Below are 20,541 nucleotides of genomic sequence, written 5' to 3'. Positions count from 1 at the left end.
CCTCCATAACCTTCTCTCACAAACACACACAGAGCTGAGACATGCATGACCAATGGGCTAGGCAGAATGTGTGGGAGCCCCCAGCATGAGCCATACCCCACTCTCTTGACATTATCCTCATCTTTATCCGTACGTCTCCCTCAATCTTAACCGTAAACTATTTTTTTAGTGTCTTATTTCTCCCTCACTATCTTCCCTACAGAAGAAACTAGAAAATGGCCACTTAGACGTTATGTAAAAGCAAGCAAACATCTCGAGTTTAAAAGGAGGACTAACTGAGGCCCAGATAATGAAGCAAAACAGCTAATATATTAGCACCGAGACTATAACAGCCTATATGATGCTAAATAAAGCACACATTAAAAACTGATTGTTACCAGTTTTTATAGCAACATAAAACAACACCCTTCAGACTGTCACGGCTTAAAATGAACACGTTCATGGGTTTTGAAAAAAATAAAATAAAACTTTTATGGCTCTTTTCAGTATGAAGCAATCCCCGCTCTCTGTCTGGCACCCCTCCACTGTGCCTCGCACATGAAAAACAAAGTGCAGCCGCGGAAGTAATAAGTTCATGTCTAACACATACACCTGCATACCATTTAACCACAGTGGTAGTTTTCTTATGTGAACTACTGACAACCTCATTATAAATTTGAGACACAGGTTCAGCTCAAAAGCACATGTTATATCTTTTCCTTTGACTTTTCATAATAATACATTTTCAAAATGCATAAAAAGAAGAATTTCAATGAATCTACATATCGCCCTGAGGCTTTTCTGATACCAATCGATCGCGCCACCAATTTGTACCCATGGACATTTTACAGCTCCAGGTGGCATGTCATATATTTTCCTCCAACTTTTCACCTAGAGGCAACATGTAATCTCAAGATTACAGATTTGCATGTTAACCAGATAATTTTTTTTTTTTTTTAAATGTAGCAGTTGATACACTCTTTTACATGAACAGAAAACATACGCAAATATTTCTGATGAGAATCCCAAAAATTTGCTTGTATTAATAAGACTGAGACCAAATACTCAGCAGCATATCTTACAGGAACACCTGCTGTTACCAGAAGTTCTTTAAACTATAAAGTGGTGCAAATATATATACACCAATACTGACATAAGTGACATTTAGCATTCTCAATTAATACATCAGTTCTTATTTAGTTACACCTCTTTTTAGTTAATTTATAATCAATGTGTTTTGTGGCATTAATTAAGTAAAAACTAACCAAGTCCAAGGGAATAAAAAGGCCAATTTCACAATTTTCCTTTAGTGTCACAAAATATCAGAGCAATTTTTTTACTTCCCCTCTACTTTAATCCTTTGTAGTTTTGGAACTCTGATGCAAAGATGCAGCAGCAGACGATCAACAAAACCTTTGTCATCCTTTTCTTTACTTTGCCTCCATCTGACAACAAACTGTATTCCAACCAAACTAATGAGGACACGCAGTCACAGTGCCTAATAACCAGCGTGCACATTGTATAAAGCAGATGTTCCAAAAATAGATGTTGGGGATTAATTGCATTAATTTGATGAATTAAATCATGCAAAAAACAAAAGATCCCTGCGAAGAATTCTGTAGCTTTTAGCCAGGCTGACTCAGAGGCTCACGGAGGGTCAGTTCCCATCAGTGTAAAGTGTTTCACTGTTCTGTCTATACAGCAAAGCTTTTGACACATCTAAGAGCTATGATGTCTGACAAAATTTAAACCCCTCTTGAATAAAATAGGGGAACAACCTCCTGAGGTGGTGCTTAGGTCCAAAAGGCCACAGTTAAAAAAGTAACCACACTTGTTGGGTCCTGATGGGCTATTACTTGTAAATGGATCATCTGCTCGTCCGTCCACAGACCCACATCCACTTAATTTAAGACAGAGGGCATTGTGATGTAAAGGATAATCAGTCCAAAGCCTCCCAGACTTTGCTGACACCTTCCAGGCATTCCTCAGGGTACCTCCCACTGCTGTGCCCCACCCCACACCCCCTTGTCAAGCTCTACATATCATCCCTTTTTTCCTGTGACTCAAACATTCCTGCAACCCCCTCCCCTTCTCAATTTCCAGCTCCGCCTCTGCATTCAGCAAAGACGCTAAAGAAAACAAAGATGAGGCCAAAACAGCTTTAAAACCTGCACTTTTCGAGGCAAGTCTTTCAAGTAGTTCTTTATCATTTATCTGCATTCAAAAAAAAAAAAAAAAGTAAAAATGTCACACAGCGGTTTCGAAACACCAGCTATAAACTAAGGCAATACTTCAACGACCAAGTGGTTGTAAGTCTGTCTAAAGATGACCCATCCATAACTCGACTCAGGAGAGGCAAGAAGATGGCTCTGAGAGTGAAAAATAGACTGGCTGTGTCTGGCAGCAGTTCAACTTGGGAGCAAAGAGAGGGGAATGCATGCTGACACTGTCTTTGTTGGCTATTATTCAACAACAATGAATAGCATGAAGTTGCTCCTAAGGCTCATCCATTTCCATCTCCCCTGTTGAAACCACCACCATTTTCTTCCCTCAGTTAATTCAACCCTTCACTAAAAGCACTCTCCAACAAGTAGTCAACGGGTTGGCTAAGACTAAAACCTGGACAACGAATGGAATGATACACTTCTATTTTCAGAACGCCAAACAAGCTTTAAAAAAAATAAAAATAAATCCTGAACTTTTGTTGACATCAGTTTTCATTCTCAAGCAACACAAGGTAGTAATGCTCTGTTTTTCCCAAACATGGCTAAGTATAGGGTTGCTGTCTCATTATGGTCAGGCCAATGTTGGTGCTCCCATATTGCAGCTATGTCTTGTGTATCATTATGACAGACAACATGGTTTTGCCAGTGAAGGTAATTGCCCTGTTGAGATGTAAATATAGCACATCCCACATCAAGAACAGACAAAGACTTTTGTTTTCTTCCCAGAAACTTGGATCACAAGATGATTTGTGGTTTGAAAGCAAATACATGTCACCGCATTATCGCCTGACAAATAACAACGGGTGATTCGACAATCTGCCGCCAAGGTGAATCTGAACACAAAGGGATGACAAGTGAGCACAAAAGGAAAATGACAGCAAGACACGGTCAACTGGATCAGCTGATACACTCCAGGTAAACAAACTTTGAATTCTTCTAAACAGGATAGAAAAGACAGAAAAATATACAGAAAGCCACCTCGCTCTCTGATCACTCTTTTTAAGACCGCATCAATGAAGCAAAAGAGATTCTCAGTTGGCTTTCACAGCTTCCAAGTTGTCAGGACTTTGGCTACACTCTGGCACTTTCTCCATCATCTCTTTTTCTGCTTCTTTATTCAGAACCAGTCTAGACTGGCTCAGGACAAAGTTACCACCATTCAAAAACATTGCTGCGTCACACATTGCATCACGTTGCATTTTGAGCAGCTGAATGAAAAGCTATTTTGAGAGATGAAATACATTTTTGGACAGCGATCACACGCTGCAGTGTGTTTATCTTCAGTGTCTTCGTGTTGGAAGCAGCAAACTAGTACTTCAAAATATCTCGACTGCTTAAAAATCACGCTTTCTGGTAAGACACTGTCTCTGGAGAAAAAGCTGTGCCATTAGTGTCACACTGTGTTGCCCCATGCTGTTCCTATCAGTAAATGGATACTACAACCAGCCTCAATGCTACAGGGAGAGAGAGCTGTGACACACAAAGTTGGATAGACTGTTTGTACCAGATGTAGCAGCTGTTTCCAATTTTTCCTTTCTCTCTCCCATACAAGAAAAGGAAGTGATAGGAGGGGGAAAAAGACAAAAATCAACAAGTCATTATAAAGTGATTATAAAGGGCTTCATCTGAATTTTATAGTCCGTTTATGAATACGAATGCATCATATTATATGCAAAAGCATGGGGTGAAGATATGGAAACTGCAACCTCAGCAGGTGACTTGATATCAGCTTGTGCTGAAAGGGAATTGTGAATAAACACCTCAGATTAACACACTTTAGTTGCCTCATGAGAACATGTGACTCTTGCCACATTAAATCACTATAATAAAAACACACCAGACATATTCTTGTTGCTATTTGTTACTATTGTTTCACATTTTTCTTTTTTCGGTTTAAGGGAGCTCATTTTTGTGTCATATTTTAACATTCCGAGCTACTTGGTTTTGTGACAGTGAATTATTATTTCTTTTTATTTAGCTGCAAGGATATGAATAATATAGAAACATTTTATTGTTCTTTTTGCTGTTTATTTGTTACGCCCTTTAAAAGTTCAATAAAGGCATTATTAACCTCCTAAGACCCAAACTCTTCCAAGACATGCATTTTTAATTTCTCTTTGATATTTGGGCATATTGGGGCCCAATGAATGTAAAAACAAAGAATTACCAGATTTTTTTTTTTAACCTTATTTTTGTTTTTAAGAAAAATAAGAGCCACATATGAGGATATTCGTTTAAAATTTTGATAGAACAGTAGCAGTATAATGTCCTCGTAAGTGGATATCAGGCCCTTGTAGAGCAAAATTGAGTATTTTAGTCTAAATAACCCAAAATGTGATGTCCACATATGTGGACGCCAGGTCCTAGGAGGTTGAAAAATACTTGTAATGATCAAGACAATCCTGTGAGGGCCTGTTTGTCTCAGCCTCAGGGCCTGACTAACCCAAAGACTTCTTTAGAAAAAGGGAGGACCAAACCCATGAATTACAATCCTAGCTAATGTGCGATTACAGAGCGAGAATACAAAGAAAGAGAAATTAGTGCAAGATTAAGGTGTTGTCTTCTACAGGTAGTAATCACTAGATTGTGATACAAAATTATCACAAAACTTCACTCATAATACAAAGTTACTGTGATTTTTTTTTCCAACATTTTTCAATATGCTGAGTAAAGCATTAACATATGTTGTGATTTATCATGCATGCACATTATGTCCTTTGTTAGTATGTTTCACTCAATAACAAAGAGGTAGAGCCAGAGGTAGCTTTATCACGCCAAGTGTGTCGAGCAAGCCCAACAAAGTGAAGAAGTGGATGGACAGGAAATCCAGGTTACAGAGAGGGGAGTTATCAGATGGGTGCAGGTTAGGGGTCGGGTCAAATGTGAACAAAAGCTTTGTAAACCTCACACAGTGTGAGGCAGAAGCCACACTGAACACTCACAGACACCCAGCCTGTTCGTCTACACCTTTGTCTCCAGTCTTCAGTTTGTTGATTTACATTATTTCTTACAACTGTTTGTTGAGTCCAAATCCTTTTCCATTTGTCCTCCATATGGTCTCAGATGTCACACTCCATTTTCTAACCACTTATTCTTAACATTGTTTACAATACTGGCCTTTGCTGTGAAAGGACTATCCAAGCACCTGCGGGAACAGCAGCGTTTAAAAGCTTTCACCGCAGCAGGCCTGTCATCTCTTTCCTTCTGTGGCTTGGCTGAATCAAAGGAAAGCTGTAGCTGTACTATAGAAAGTCTTTTGTAGTAAAATAAAAATAAGCATTATAAGCAAATACTCAAACACCCCCAAAAAACTGAGGCGCATAGAGAGACAAAGAAGTGATAACACTAATGCAAAATGAATCTCTAATCATACCATTTTAACGATAGACATTTTAGTTTGAAGGACAGAATGAATGCAAAACTGATTCACCGAAAATTCAAGCAGAGACACTTAAAGATCTGTTGAATTTTAACGAAGCTGATGAGACTCGCCATCACCGTCTTTATTCGGCTTGTAGAGCATTTGAGTGTGCTGGAGTGGGCATATGCGTGAGACTGAATTAATGACGTGTGTGTTGGTGTATATGCCAGATTACTAATCAGTGCTTAGACAAAGGCCGTATGTGTGCAAGTCTGTGCATCTCTCTCACATATTGCCCTCCACGTCTGCATAAAACCTCTATCAGCAGGAATGTCAGGATTGTCGGGTCAGCAGTGGTGACATCATGGCAGCCAGTCAGAGGCAACAACAAGGCCTCGGCACCAGTTTCCTCTTGGTTGCATCAGCAATGCAATACCAGACTGCGGATCAATGACACCCACTCCAGCCCTGTTTCCCGCTTACTGAGTCTACAAACGATTAATGCAGACAAGAAACGGATATACTTAAAAAAAAAAAAAAACAACAACATTAAATTAAAATCTTCATGAACTGACTGTGCAGAGTTAAACCTCAGTCAGTAACAACAGGCTTGAAATGCTTTAAGCCCTAAATTTGGCCCCAATGTAAGCTGGCAAAAAAAGAAAGAAAAAAAGAAAAAAAAAAGCACAGATAAATGGCTTTATACAAAACATGAACGCAGATGAGACTCAAATCTTCATTAGTTTTAAGAGATTTTAAAGTCAGGAGTGAAGAAAATATATCTGCAAAGGCTCCTTTTCTTAGAATTAACACTGATAAACCTAAGAAACCAACATATATAACAACATTGTTCCCACTACACCGTCACTTCTAGAATGGACAAAGTCGTCTTTCATATTTCCCCGTGTCAGCAATCAAGGTCCTAGTGTGTGTTTGTATATGGGAGTGCAAGTGTATGTGTATTTGTATGTGCAAAGTGTCCTTCGGGTCATAAGATAAAGTACACCTGAGGCAGGGGCAGGGAGCCACTTTGCAGTGTTACCACAGTAACCAAACACAGAAGCAACCACCTGGTTGGTAGAGCCTAAGAAATGAAGCTCAAGGGGAACCACTTCAGGACAGCAACCAATGTTTAAAATCCTCTCAAATTGGCCTCATTCCCAAACACAGGCCTTATTGTGTCCGTGCCACGATGAGTGGAGCACAGATCACAGACAGCTGTTGAATCTTTCATGGAAATTCAAGAATAACCGAGGTTATTGTTCAGCTCTCATTACAACATAGAAATAAGTTAGGCCAATAATGTTCATATAATCTCCACACAGTTTAGGGCACAGAATATCCTGTGAGACATTTAAAAACCCATGCCAGCCATGACTGTTTTAGTTCTCTGCTTCATCATAACCAAGGACCTACTACCATGCTTTGAGCCTGAAAGCACTATGGCAGTTGTACTTACTTATATAGCAAAATTCATTGTACTTAGGCTACGTCCACACGTACCCGGGTATTTTTGAAAACTGAGCTTTTTCTATGCATTTGCACCTTTCATCCACACATAAACGGCGTCACTGAAAACGGAGATTTTTAAAAACGCCTGCCAGGGTGGATATTTTTGAAAACTCAGTTTTTGCATGTACATGTGGACGAGGAAAACTGAGAAAACGCAGCGTCAAAGGTGTGTGCCATTTTTGACGTCACACTGTGCGCCACGTTATTGTTTCGGTGAAATGAATTTCTACAATACTGTTAATTGTACTCTCTGCAGTGTTTAAATGCTTACACATACACACACAGTTACTGTCCCTCCACACGTAGGACTCGGTTCTGCTTCTATGTCCTATCTTTGTTTACTATTTCCCACCGAGGCTTCTAGACTTCTGATTGGCCAACATTTCTACACGGTTAGGAATATATCGCCACCTGTTGCTTTGGCATATTCCTAGCAGCATTTTCCTTTATTTTTGCGCTTACGTGAAGACGGGATTATTTTTTTTTAAACAAAAACGGAAAATCTCCATTTTCAAAAATACCCATGTACGTGCGGACGTAGCCTTAAATGTGCATAAGACAGAAGATGAAAAGATAAAAACCTATGCAGGTTTACAGTGAAAATGCAAAGTAGTAAAATACAAGTTAAATACATACAAAATACACAAACACACACACACACACACACACACACAAAAACCTACAGCTGTGTAAGGCTGGAGAACAAGAAGGCAGAAGTAGACAAAGGAGCTGTTGGGACGCTACTATACAGGTAATTCCAGCGGAAGGGTTTACATGAAGAATTCAAGGCAGTAACCCCAAACTGTGTGAGCGGCTCCAGCAGATCCCAGGAACGACATCCGAGATCCTACTCCAGCAGAGTGCAGTCATTGGAACCTCTAGCTCCCAGACCTCTTGTAGAGGACCCAAGCTTGAAGGATAAAGACTGCCAGCACGGATGAGTGGGGAAATATATATAACAAGACAGAGCTGCTCTCTATGATGATGTTCATCTAACCTGGCACAGAAATCATATTTTGAAGATTAAAGATTAAACGTTTTTCCAAATAACAGCTTTACCCGTGTATTTATTTCTAAGAGCAGATTATACAAATTTTTTTTTCTCTGTGCAAAATAGTTTTTAGTAATCAAATTCTAAATATATAGAAAACCTCTGCGATGTCCCAAACATGAAGCAGACACATTGTATGAAAAATAAAAACAATATAATGAATAACCCAGACACCTTAAAGATTTATGAAAACATGGGCGCCAGTTTAGCTCACAGGGTGAGCAGGCAACCATACGCTGCAAGGCCTTTTCTACTCTCCACTACTGCACCATCTACTAAAGTCAGAAGGCTCCAAAAAATAATTAAAGTACAGCATGTATGACTAGCTAGCTTTTCCCCAAGAGATTTATTTAAAAGGTATTTATTAGAAATTACCCACAAAATAGCTTTGGGCTCTTATGGTTAATACTGATACTTAATTAAATTACCTGTTTGCACTAGTTACTATCAGCCCATATGTGAACCAGCCAGTTTTCCCTCAGAGACAACTTAATAGACAGCCGGCTTAATTACAAAATCCTAAACACAAAGTTATAGACCTCTGTCAAAGACCGTGTTTTTCCCCATCCATATCTCGAAAGATCAAATCAACAGTCCAAACAGGAACTATGTTAGCCAATCATGTTTTTGCAGTGATGGATGCAAGTAGCAGAGAGGAAGAACAGTTTCAACTTCACTGTAGCAAGCACACTTCTCTATTTTTGTGTGTTTGACTTCCATGAATAACATGAATCAATAGAGTATTTCTTCAGTACTCTCACTGGATGGGCAGAAATGTAATCGTATCAGCGCTCTGAATTAGACCATTAATGAATTATCATTCTGTTCCGAAAACAAGCATCACTTCTTTCATTCAGTTGGACGGGGATTTAAAAAGTTACTCCTCACATAACTACCCAGTAGAGCTGGGCGATAGAACGATAACGATATGTATCGCGATATAACTTTTTCTCGATAGAAAAATTAAACTATCGCGATAGACCTCGCCGCTCTTGTCCTCTTAAAACAAAAAAACAAAAAAAAGAAAGCCAATCCAAATTACGTAGCGCAGAGCCGAACCAATCACAGCCGCAGCGTCACGTCACGTGACTTGTTACTTACAGCACAAGTGCCAAGCTGCACGTGTGTTTGTTTGGGAAGCAGCCAGCCACGTACCGCCCAGGTAATGGAGGAAATGAGTGTGCCGACTAGAAAAATCAACCGAGCGTGACCGAAGGGAAAACAGATGATGGTTCCAATGCCGGAGAGATTGTCGAACGGAAGAGCCATAGAAGTTCCGTAGTGTGAAGGTATTTCGGCTATTTCAAGTCTGACAAAAAACAGAGTAGCGTGCACTGTAAATTGTGCCGAAAGCAAGTCTGGAAATACAATAAACTGGTGCATGCGCTATGTCCACACGTACCCGGGTATTTTTGAAAACACAGATTTTCTATGCGTTTGCACCTTTCGTCCACACGTAAACGCCGTTTTTGGTCACTGAAAACGGAGATTTGTAAAAACTCCGATTTTGCATTTACGTGTGGACTAGAAAAATGGAGAAAACGCAGCGTCAAAGGTGTGCGCATTTTTTGACGTCACACTGTGCGCCACGTTATTGTTTCGGTGAAATGAATTTCTACAATACTGTTAATTCTACTCTCTGCAGTGTTTAAATGCTTACATATACACACAGTTACTGTCCCTCCACACATACGACTCGGTTCTGCTTCTATGCCCCAGCTTTGTTTACTTTTTCCCACCGAGGCTTCTAGATTTCTGATTGGCCAACATTTCTGCACGGTTAGGAATCTAGCGCCACCTGCTGCTTTGGCATGTTCATAGCAGCGTTTTCCTTCATTTCTGCCTTTATGTGTGGACGGGATTATTTTTTAAAACGAAAACGGAAAATCTCCGTTTTCAAAAATACCCGTGTACGTGTGGACGTAGCCTCAGTCTCTGACTGGAAGCGCCAATTCGTCATTCGGCTTTTGTCAGACTAAAGTAACTGTTAAAACTGTTTGAAAAGCTCAGCTATACAACAAGGAGAGATTGAGAATTTCCTTTTAGTTCTCAGTTTATTTGATATTGACAAAAGTTAGTCAGTTTTGTCTGTTCTTCTGTAAAACAAACTAAGATTTATTTTTAGAATTAATATTTTGTTTCTAAGTGGAATTGACAATGTTTTGTTTGTTCTATTTTGAAACTTAAACGCTTTAGCGGCTGCCTTTTGTGTAGTTTGCAATATTTGCCTTTATTTATCTGAAAAAGTCTCATGTTCCTTAAGTACATCTACCCTGTTGAACTTATTATGGGAAATAAATATTTAAATAAAAACAAGCTGCTGATTATTTCACATTTTACTTGTGAGCAACGGCACATTTAAATCTTACAAATATAGTTATTTGGCTTATATCGTGATAGATATCGTTATCGCCTGAAATGAAAAAAACATATCGTGATATGAAAAAATCTTATATCGCCCAGCTCTACTACCCAGAGACATCAGCAAGATGCTTAAGAAGTGAACTTGCCTCTTGATGGACTTTGATTTCCTTCCTTTTTGGAATGTGTAAAATGAGTGCGTGATGCCATATCTTTAAATTTCAAAATAAAACATGGATAAAACTTTGTGCTAGACACATACAAGTTAGCAGGAATCCCAGTAGATCAAACGGTTAGAGTTAAAAAAATATTTTTTAACAAGCATCAAATAGTGCTCCCACTCTATTGCTAACATGGACATTAGAGTTAGAGTATCTCTAAAATAAGGCCAATTTATTTTTTAACTTTAAGATTACTGTTCCAATTAGTAATGATTGTTTAATCACTGACTAATTTGTACTGGATGCTCTATTTACTTAGTAGGTGGATAGTTTAGTACTTAGTATTTTAAACAAGTTCAACCATGTGCTCAGCTAGAAAAGAAACAGTGCAACGCAACAAAAAAAAAAAAAGCACCTAAATCTAAACAAATAAGGTCATTTGTTTCACTCACCTCCTGCAGTCTAATGGACTCTGCAACTGCCAGCCTGATGAAAAAGGAGAAGAAGGAGAGGAGGAAGAGCGAGACAACCCTCTCACTGTATGTGTGTGTCGTGCTCACAGGCTACCTGATCCACAGCCTGACGAAGAGACGGCGACAGAGAGAAAGAGAGAGAGAGACCAGGTCAGAACAACGCAGACGGGAGGGGGCAGCTGGAGAGAAAAGCGAAGTGGTGCCGCCATTCCCCGTTACCCGGGAAACCAACGCTCTTTCAAAGAAAAATGGCCAATGGCAAACACCGGCAATTGTGTTCAGACAAAAAGTCACATGACTGCCCAAACACCACTCCCTATACACTGAGAGAGAGGAGAAGAGAATAAAAAAGAAGGATGGCGTTTTTGGGTGGAGGGGTGATAGAGGACCTAAGATAAAGAGACAAGGATAGAAAGGGAAAGAAACTCAAAGTATAGCTGACCTGACGCTTGAGTGAAAAAACTTTTTCCACAGTCTAAACTCAACATGAAATAAATTGGAAACTATTTTTTTTTCCTGTTAACAATAGGATATTAAAAGAACAGTTGACACACTCTATAACTTCCTTTCCACTTTAGTAATGTTTTATTACATGTAGTGCATTAGCATACACTTTCTGACAGGACACCATCATGACCAAATGACACTTGTTGTCATCATGAAACATTAACCAAAACCACCCGTCACACATATACCAGCTTTAATAAAAACAAAACAGCTGTATGTGTAAATGTTAGATTAACATTTTATATTCTGTTGGGCCATCATTAGACCACTATAATCATGAAAAGGGAAAATTTGGGCTTTCTCAGTCATCTCAGTTTACTATGCCCCCCCCCCCCCCAATGTAATAAGATACTGGCTTCAGCTGCTCTCTTGCAGAAGAAAAGGATTAAAAAAAAAAAAAAAAAAAGGCTGAGAATATGACTGAACAGTGGTTGTGGTGCTAGCAGCAGGGACTCGTGCCGGTTTCATTACCAACAGCTCAGTAGTGCATTTAGAATTACTTGAAACAATCTGAGGAACCCCCACTTAACACCACACACACAATATTGCCATTAACAGTGTGTATAGCTTGTAACTGTGTGATAGCAAAAAAATGAATCAATTATCAGAAGAAAACACTAATAGACCATTAAAAAAAACAAAAAAAAAAAAAAAAAACACACACACAATTTGTAACTGCATTGAAAAAATATTGAGTATTAATACTAGGAACTTGGGAGAAACAAGATTCCATCTTAACAGCACTCATGGAGGTACTTCTCTTAAAACCCAAAGGAGTCGATCCAGTGTTTACCGAAAGGCTTGAAGACTTGGAAATCGGTAACTGCATCATCTCAAACACTTCAATACGCCCGACTTACAAACAGCCCCAGAGCACAGCAGATGTCTGAGCCAAATGAAGCCAGCAAAGCTGCATCATCTGTAGGAAGTGGCGATGCAGAAATCCGTTTTCAGGTTGATTTATTTGATCCAATATCAACAGATGACTGAAGCGTGATCTGAAATCCATGTGCACAGGAGAACTTATTACTGATCCTATCCTGCCCCTTGGGCTGGATACGATCACTCCCCCACAGGTTAGTGTTATCTCGGAGCATGAATGGCCAACGATTCTTCAGTCTAAACGGATTCAGCTGTTTTAAGCTAAAATCTTTTCAAAGCTACTTTTACATTTGTTTATTTTATTGTTGTCATGACTTATTTATGTTTCCACTTTAGACCATTTTAATAAACCTAAACTTCAAAATTAGTTTGTGTTTTTTTTTTTTTTCACTATGCACTCCCTGAATAGTCAAGTAAATTGTAGTGAGGCTTTCCAGCTAATTGTAAATCCCCTACAAAGCAGTGAGACAAATATGGTCTACAAGTGATAGGCAGATGGTTTATTACCCTGATGATATCACACATCCATCACTCTCTCTGCAATATAGTGAACACTTGAACACAATCATCTGCCTTTTAATACATTGCTTCAGTGACACTAAATTACCCTGCTTCAGCTGTGGCTGGTAGGTCTCATTCTCCAAAGGCATCTAGCAAGAAATAAGGGGCTCAATTACCTCCCTACAACATGAATGGCGACACAATAACAGCAATAAGCCTCAGCAAATGAAGACGACAGAGCCGCCGGTATCAACTGCATGGACAGTCATGAAAAAAAAAAAAAGAAAGAAAGGTTATGGGGAGGTCTGCCAGAGGCTTAACAATCCTGTACCAGCTTATCAATAGATAGCACACACATTGTAGCTCTAGGCTTATCACAGATTCTTGGGATATGCTTGGAGATACCTGAAGATTGACCCATTCATACAATGACACATTGAGTTATTTGTCAGTCTTTCTAAAAGTGTGTGACCGACAGTCTTAATAACTTTCTTCTATGAATATTCAGAAGAAATAGGAATGCATTTTCTCAATTAAATTAATTAAAAGTCGTAATTACAAAGTATCCACGTGCGGATTTGCTCCCGAGAGTCTATGATGTGAGTGAGTTTGAGATTATTTTCTCCTGCCTTATTGGATTGAAAGAGAGAAGGAAAAGCAGGAGTCTGGAGGCGAAAGTGAGGAATTTAAATGTAAGGACTCACAGATGTAATGAACAAGGCTATACAGAGAGTTGGTGTGACACAGGAGGATGGTAGGGATAGGCTGATGTGAGGGAGATGATCCACTGTGGTGGCCCCTAAAGGGAGCAGCCGAAAGATGAAGAAGGAGAAAAAGATAATTGACATTTACTTATCAAATAGTCAGAAATTGCAAGATGATGCAAAGCTTTGTGTCAAATATGGTAGCAGACTCAATTAAATTTAAAAAATAAAATTCCTCAATTTAAAATTGACTAAACTGGGGGTAAATTACTGGCCGACATATACTGGTGATTGTTTATAGAAGAATACTTATCAGTGAGCACTGGTATTGTGGTGATTGTTGTATCTGTCAGGAGAAAGTATCTGATGCACTGTTTAACATCTGCAGTGTAGCGTACCGTTTCTGGCTGTCTATCCTTCATTTCACAAACACAAAGAGCTGTTAAAGTACAGTGTGCTGCATGTACCTGTTCCAACTTTTTCAAAGCACGGTGTTAAGTTTAAAAAAAAAAAAAAGTTTGTTAAAGGGCATTGCATTGCACTTTTGCATTAATCTGAATGGACTAAAGGAGACCACTCAGTACTCGGTTTCACTCAGTGATTCCAAGTAAAACATGAAGAGGAAACAAAAACAGTTTACAGAGCTGAACAATTGTTTTAAAAAGTGAAGTGGGAAAGTTTTTATTTTTTCAAAAGAAGGAAGAAGCCAATATAATACAACATGGTGTGTGAGGGATGCGACAGAGAAGTACAAACAACATATGAGAAGTGGAGGAGATACATGAAATCAATACGAGGAAGAATCAAATACCAAATACAAATAATCAATCTTAAAACGCCTCACATCAGAATAGCTAGGCAAACATAAATAACAGATAAAAAGTAAATAAACTGATAAACGTCTTTGTATACAGGTATACTTTGAATACTTGGTAGAAATATATGTGATATATTTATAAAATCAATTATTTGCATCAGCAATTTATGAATATTTTTGTTGCTTTTCCATTTATTGACCTTTAGAGTTTTGACTGTCGATAAAGACATTTGAAGAAATAGATAACGCGGAAAAGTGATGTGTACTTTTCATTATTATCTATCAAGCCAAACAATAAGCAGATTGTAAATCAGCACAAAATGCAGATACATCAGTAGGCCAATAAAAAAAATGGCTGACAACTACAGATCGGTGTTGACGTAACATATTTAGATTTTAAAAATAATACAAATGATGTGTGAAAATATGTCAACGTGTCAGGTGTACCAATGGCCAGCACCTCCATCAAAAATGTTTAGTCTACATAGACACTATGGTCATGCCATACCATACCGTCCCTAATGATTCCAGTCATTGTCATCTGACATGTATGATAGCAAGAGCTGCATGTCAACCTCCAGTGACGTTATAGCAAAACGAGAACTACTTCACCAACCACCAACAAAACACAGCGCTATGGAAATATGCAAGAAATCTGTTCCTGCTGAAGGTGGAAAAAAAATAAACATACTTGTTTCACCAACTGAGGCGAAAACACACCGTCATGTGCAACCAGGCTACAAGGAGAGCAGCTGGTAATGTGTGGCCCAAAAGTAAACAAATGACTCAACTGAGCATTGCTGAAGCACTTGCTAGTTGCACTCCTTTTGACAGGAAGAGCAAACATGGAAATTGCTGACATGGTTACGCAGTGGAAAAGCACAGCTTTAAAGAACTGGTGAAAAAGCTCAACTAAGATTACAACATCGCAGGCTGAAAATATTTTTCAAGTTCCATTTGAGTATGTGTGAATACTGAGCATCTCCTTAAAAGTTACAGGCTTAAGTTACTTCACTTATTGCTGTTGTTAAAGTGTTAATCAGTTATTTATACTTTTATTTCACAGGAAATCACTACATAGGCTACTTTTGTGCTTACACTTGACTTCTGCGGTGTCACTGCTATTGCCCTATATTGTTGGGCGGCCTTGAATAAATTGACAGCTTGAATTCTGTTACCCGTTTGGTGGGTGGAGTGGTTGGTGCTCTGGCAGTAACTCACTGAAAAAGAAGGACATAAAAATGCCCTTCATTTTGTTTGCACTACTAAATGCCGCTTCCTTTGGGCTGCACTCAATAAAAAGTTTTTCAGCATTAATTTTCTATGCTGACAAAAAAAATGTATATATACACATTACAAATTTCCTTGAAATATTGTTACATAACGTTGATGCTAACAAACATGAATCAGTATTTTGAGACCTGGAAAGATGAAAAATCATGTTCTGGTAGACAAAAATAATGTTGGAAAAATTTGTTGTTCAGGAAAATAAATCAATAGATTAGAGGTTATGACTAATTCCCAAATCGTTCTATGACATAATTGCATATTCAGCATGATTTGAAACTAGTTACTGAGTGCATAGTGTTGTTAGGAAAGTGTTCATTAAGGTGACTGTGCAAGGAAGCAGAGGGTCATTTTCCTATGGACTTCTATAACGCTTCAACTGTCTTCTGGCAACCAGAGAAGTGCCCCCTACTGGCCAATCAAAGGAATTAATGTTTACTTCACATTAGCATTGGCTTCATTTTTGAGACCTGAGAGCTACGTCCATCTTCTATATGCAGTCAATGAGCATCGTGGAGCTTTGTGAAATGATAATGTTCAATGATAACATTTCTTCTCATTGCCAGTAACTTCAGTGTACTGTATAAACATCATTTAAGCGATTATTTGTAAAGCTTCAGTTGATCTATTTACATAAAAATATATTAACATAGCAACAATCCAACTAAACCTACACAGAAGCTGCTCCCATCAACATAAGTGGACCATTAACACCACAAAGTGGGTAGGTAAATTTTGTATCCCAGTTTATCGTTAGCCTGTCACCATACTGCAGGTGCTCTGAGCTCAGTTGCCAGCACTTGTTGCATTACCACCAGTCTTAAAAAACATTTCCGTTCAACTTTATCTTGATATAAACAAAGATTTTAAAAAAGATTTTAAAAAATGAAATGAAAACAACTTACAAGTGAGTTAGCAGGCGTTTTCAATTCAGCGGACAGTCGAGTGCTTCATCTCATCTTCCAGCTGCTCACTGTGGGCAAAAATCCACACTCCAGTCCGGTAAAGGCAAACTACACGACTTCCGGTTCGCCCTTTCAAATTAAAGGTCTTAACGACAAGCTTGTGAAAAAATAAAATGAAATAACGTGAAATGCGATGCTTCTGGGGAGTTGTACCTCCCCAGAAGCGAAAATTATATTGGAAATAAACAAAAACTCGTGAACATCTGCATTAAAAATAAGTGAGTTATAATAATATTAATGAGCAAAGATCTCCTGTGCCTCAAAGCAATATGGCTCCGAGGTAAGGAAGTAACAATTCACCTTACACCTCACCTAACAATTGCTTCACCGCACACAAAGGTGTGATCTGACGTCTGTTCCTCCTGTCATCTCTTACTGGAGTCATTTTGTTAGGGAATTTGGGAAGAATTTGGTCTTTCTCACACTTTTTTTGTTTGTTTATGACAAACAAAATGAAGGCGGTCTCTTTCAAATTAATTCATAGGTTTTAGCCTGTGAAAAACACTCGTTGTGAGCCCTTTCTAGAGACTTGCTGCCATTTATTTTGGTCTTGTACTTACGCACAGCTTTCATGGAAAAACATTGTTTATTTTATTTCTAACAAAATCTTTGTACTTTTCTACAAAAAAAAATCTTACATGGTGTACTGACTCAAAAGCTTTTTACCTCATCTACTTGACTTTACTCCTTGCCAAACACATACATAAATGATAAAAACATTAAAATTTGTAATGCTTGTAATGTCTTTGTTTAATGTTACCGTCGCTCTTTTCTTTTTTTTCTTCTTCCCCTATATGTATCTGTATTTGTTTATATACATGCTTGTATATAAACTGACTCCTTTAATCCACTCACATTAATGCAAAATTGCAATGCGACACCTTTTCTAAAAAAACAGGTATATGCACCACGCCGTCCTCGAACAGCTCTTTGTGTTTGTGAAATGAAGCATTGATAGCCTGTATCACAAAGCAACAGTACACATGTTTATTTGTGAAAAACAAAATCTGGGAACAACAGTGATAAGGTATAATTTAAAAATACCAGTGTAAAGTATCAAATAACTTAAAAATACCAGTGTAAAATACCAGTTCAAAGTAAGGCAAGTGAAAGGGGATAAAAATGTTTTCCAGAGGAAAGCGGGAGCTATCACTTTCCTATCATTCTTTTTAATTGATACCCATGGTTGCACTGATATGATAAGGCATCAACAAGTGGGGCCAGTGCCACCCCAGGCTATGCCCTGTGCGTCCATGCATACTTATACACATTTTTATAGAAATGACTAATGGCAAATGATTAACCGCCACTTTTGGAGGAACAACCTGGAGCTGTGTCTCCATGGCAGCAGCAAACACTAATAAGCCTTTTAGGATTGGCTCATTGTTTATTATGATAAAAAGCTAGTTAACCTGTGTCAACACGTAGCTTTAGGTAGTCACAACAAACAGCGTGATGGATGTAGCAGAAAAGCATTTGTCCTTCAGACTGTTAGATCATTTAATGGATTGTAAGTAACAGCAGTTTTAATGATTTTGAAGTTGAAAATCACCTCTCTCCTCCTCAAACAAATCTGATTTGATCTGACAGGAGGAAGTTGGCACTATTAATAGATATTTTTCTGACTAAACTGATTGTGTTACATCACAATGTCTTCAGTATCTATGTAATGCATGAATATTGACTGTTACCCATGACTGATCTTACATAAGATTGTTATTCATTTAATTAAAAGAATGTATTTGTTGGTTCAAGAACATGTAGAACAACAATATTACTGAGTATTACTGAGTATATAGATTTTTTGCCAAATTAATTGTAACAGTTAACATTATAACTGCTGTTACAGTTATTAATAATTACTGTTTCAAAATAAAGACAAAATCTAGGTCTGTGAATGTTAGCCTAAGTGTTTCATTCACATCAGTTTGAGCAAAAAAAACAAAAAAAACCCCACTAATGAATATCGGTCTGTTTAAGACTCTCTCTTGCACATCAGGTAATCCTTGTTGCCTCTGCTCAAAGTTTCTGAACACACGGCATTGAAACACAATGAGTGGTAAGTGCTATATAGCTCCAGTATGCCAATTTAAGATTGCAAAACAGTGACTCAAAGCAGTGCCTTAGGTCATCATTCCTGATATAGAATAGCCTTTATTGTCATTGTACAGAGTACAACGAAATTGGAGTGCCACTCCCTTGGTGCAAGTTTCAATAATAAATATAAATGTAAAATATAAAAAGTACAAAAAAAACAATCGTAAGTACTCAAACAATAGTATGTACAATATATACAGGATAGCAGCATTAATATAATGACAGTATGAATAGCAGCATAATATAATGACAGTGACGGTATGGAATAGGTTCAATTGTTTTTGTGCTTATTTACTACGGTGATAGCTCTGGGAAAGAAAGCTATCCCTGAATCTGTTTGTCCTGGTTTTATGTGACCTGTACCGTCGGCCTGACGGTAATAGTTCAAACAGTTGGTTGCTGGGGTGAGAGTGGTCCTTGATGATATTGCCAGCTCTGCTGAGGTACCGAGATATACTCTCTCCGTGCAGTGTGAAGCTGCAGTTTTTAGTCTATATTATCCTACGTTTTATATTGCAAAAAGGCAATGACAAAGAAATCACGTTTCAGCAGCTTTGCGTAATGTGACTTTCTCTCATACATAACGTGACTTTCTCCTAACCACTCTTCAGTGGTTCCCCGGTAAATCCAGAATTTCTCGACACATACAAATGCTTCAGGCCCTCATACTATCATATTATGCCCACAGTGCACTATCAAAATGCAGGCTTGCTTGTAGTTTCTAGAGATTCTAAATTGGGAGGCAGAGCCTTTAGCTACCAGGACCCTCTCCTGTGGAGTCAGCTCCCTATTTGGATTTGGGAGACAGGTGTCTTTACTTTTAAAATAAACCGAAAACTTTCCTTTTTCATAAAGCTTAGTCAGGACAGGATCAGGTGCCCTTGAACCATCCCTTAGATATGCTGATATTGGCTCAGATTGCTGCGGGACTTCATGTGATGCACAGAGCACTTCTTCTCCATGTGTTTATATACCTCTGCAACATGTCATTATAATTTTATCTTCTCTCTCCCTTAGTGTGTTTGGTCCGTCTTCCTATGCTTTGTTTTCTTTTGTCTTCTCTTTCTTCTTTTCTCTTTCCTTTCACCCCCAACCGGTCCTGTCAGATGGCTGCCCCTCCCTGAGCCTGGTTCTGCCAGAGGTTTCTTCCTGTTAAACGGGAGTTTCCCTTCCCATTGTCACAAAGTGCTTGCTCATCGGGGGGCACTTGATTGTTAGGGGTTTTTCCAATACTTTAGAACTATGGTATCTAACCAGATTCTTACTCTGGATGGCATTACTTTGGCCTCCAGTAACACTGAGGAACCTTGGAGTCATTTTTGACCAGGATATGTCCTTCAATGCACATATTAAACAAATATGTAGGATTGCTTTCTTCCATTTGTGCAACATCTCTAAAGTTAGAAATATCCTGTCTCAGAGTGACGCTGAAAAACTAGTTCATGCATTTATTACTTCCAGGCTGGACTACTGTCATTCATTATTATCAGGGTGTCTTAAAAATTCCCTGAAAAGCCTTCAGTTAATCCAAAATGCTGCAGCAAGAGTCCTGACAGGGACTAGAAAGAGAGAGCAGATTTCTCCTGTATTGGCTTCCCTTCATTGGCTCCCTGTTAAATCCAGAATTGAATTCAAAATCCTGCTCCTCACATACAAGG

The 20,541-nt window shown here is 38.5% G+C and overlaps 1 protein-coding gene across 2 annotated transcripts in view; it reads right to left on the bottom strand.

Moving 5' to 3' along the window:
* The window catches only part of rassf7a (Ras association domain family member 7a), a 38,936-nt gene extending 22,107 nt beyond the window's left edge, over positions 1-16,829 (bottom strand). The window contains exons 1-2 of one of the 2 annotated variants that reach the window (XM_086298203.1): positions 16,727-16,829; positions 11,103-11,229 (exon numbers count right to left, since the gene is read on the bottom strand). The gene's annotated coding sequence lies outside the window, so the exon portion shown is untranslated. The remainder of the gene's footprint in view (positions 1-11,102; positions 11,230-16,726) is intronic. The other variant, XM_086298204.1, reaches the window with a different exon arrangement.
* Positions 16,830-20,541: the final 3,712 nt, after the last annotated feature.

The sequence above is a fragment of the Aulonocara sp. 'chitande type north' Nkhata Bay genome, linkage group LG7, assembly GCF_057382095.1.
Source record: "Aulonocara sp. 'chitande type north' Nkhata Bay isolate Kocher_YH1m ecotype deep benthic linkage group LG7, A_spYH_male_GT1.1, whole genome shotgun sequence".
NCBI classification, from domain to species: Eukaryota; Metazoa; Chordata; class Actinopteri; order Cichliformes; family Cichlidae; genus Aulonocara; species Aulonocara sp. 'chitande type north' Nkhata Bay.
The sequence above is the reverse complement of the archived record's forward strand: the minus strand, read 5'-3'. Positions and strand labels throughout refer to the sequence as shown.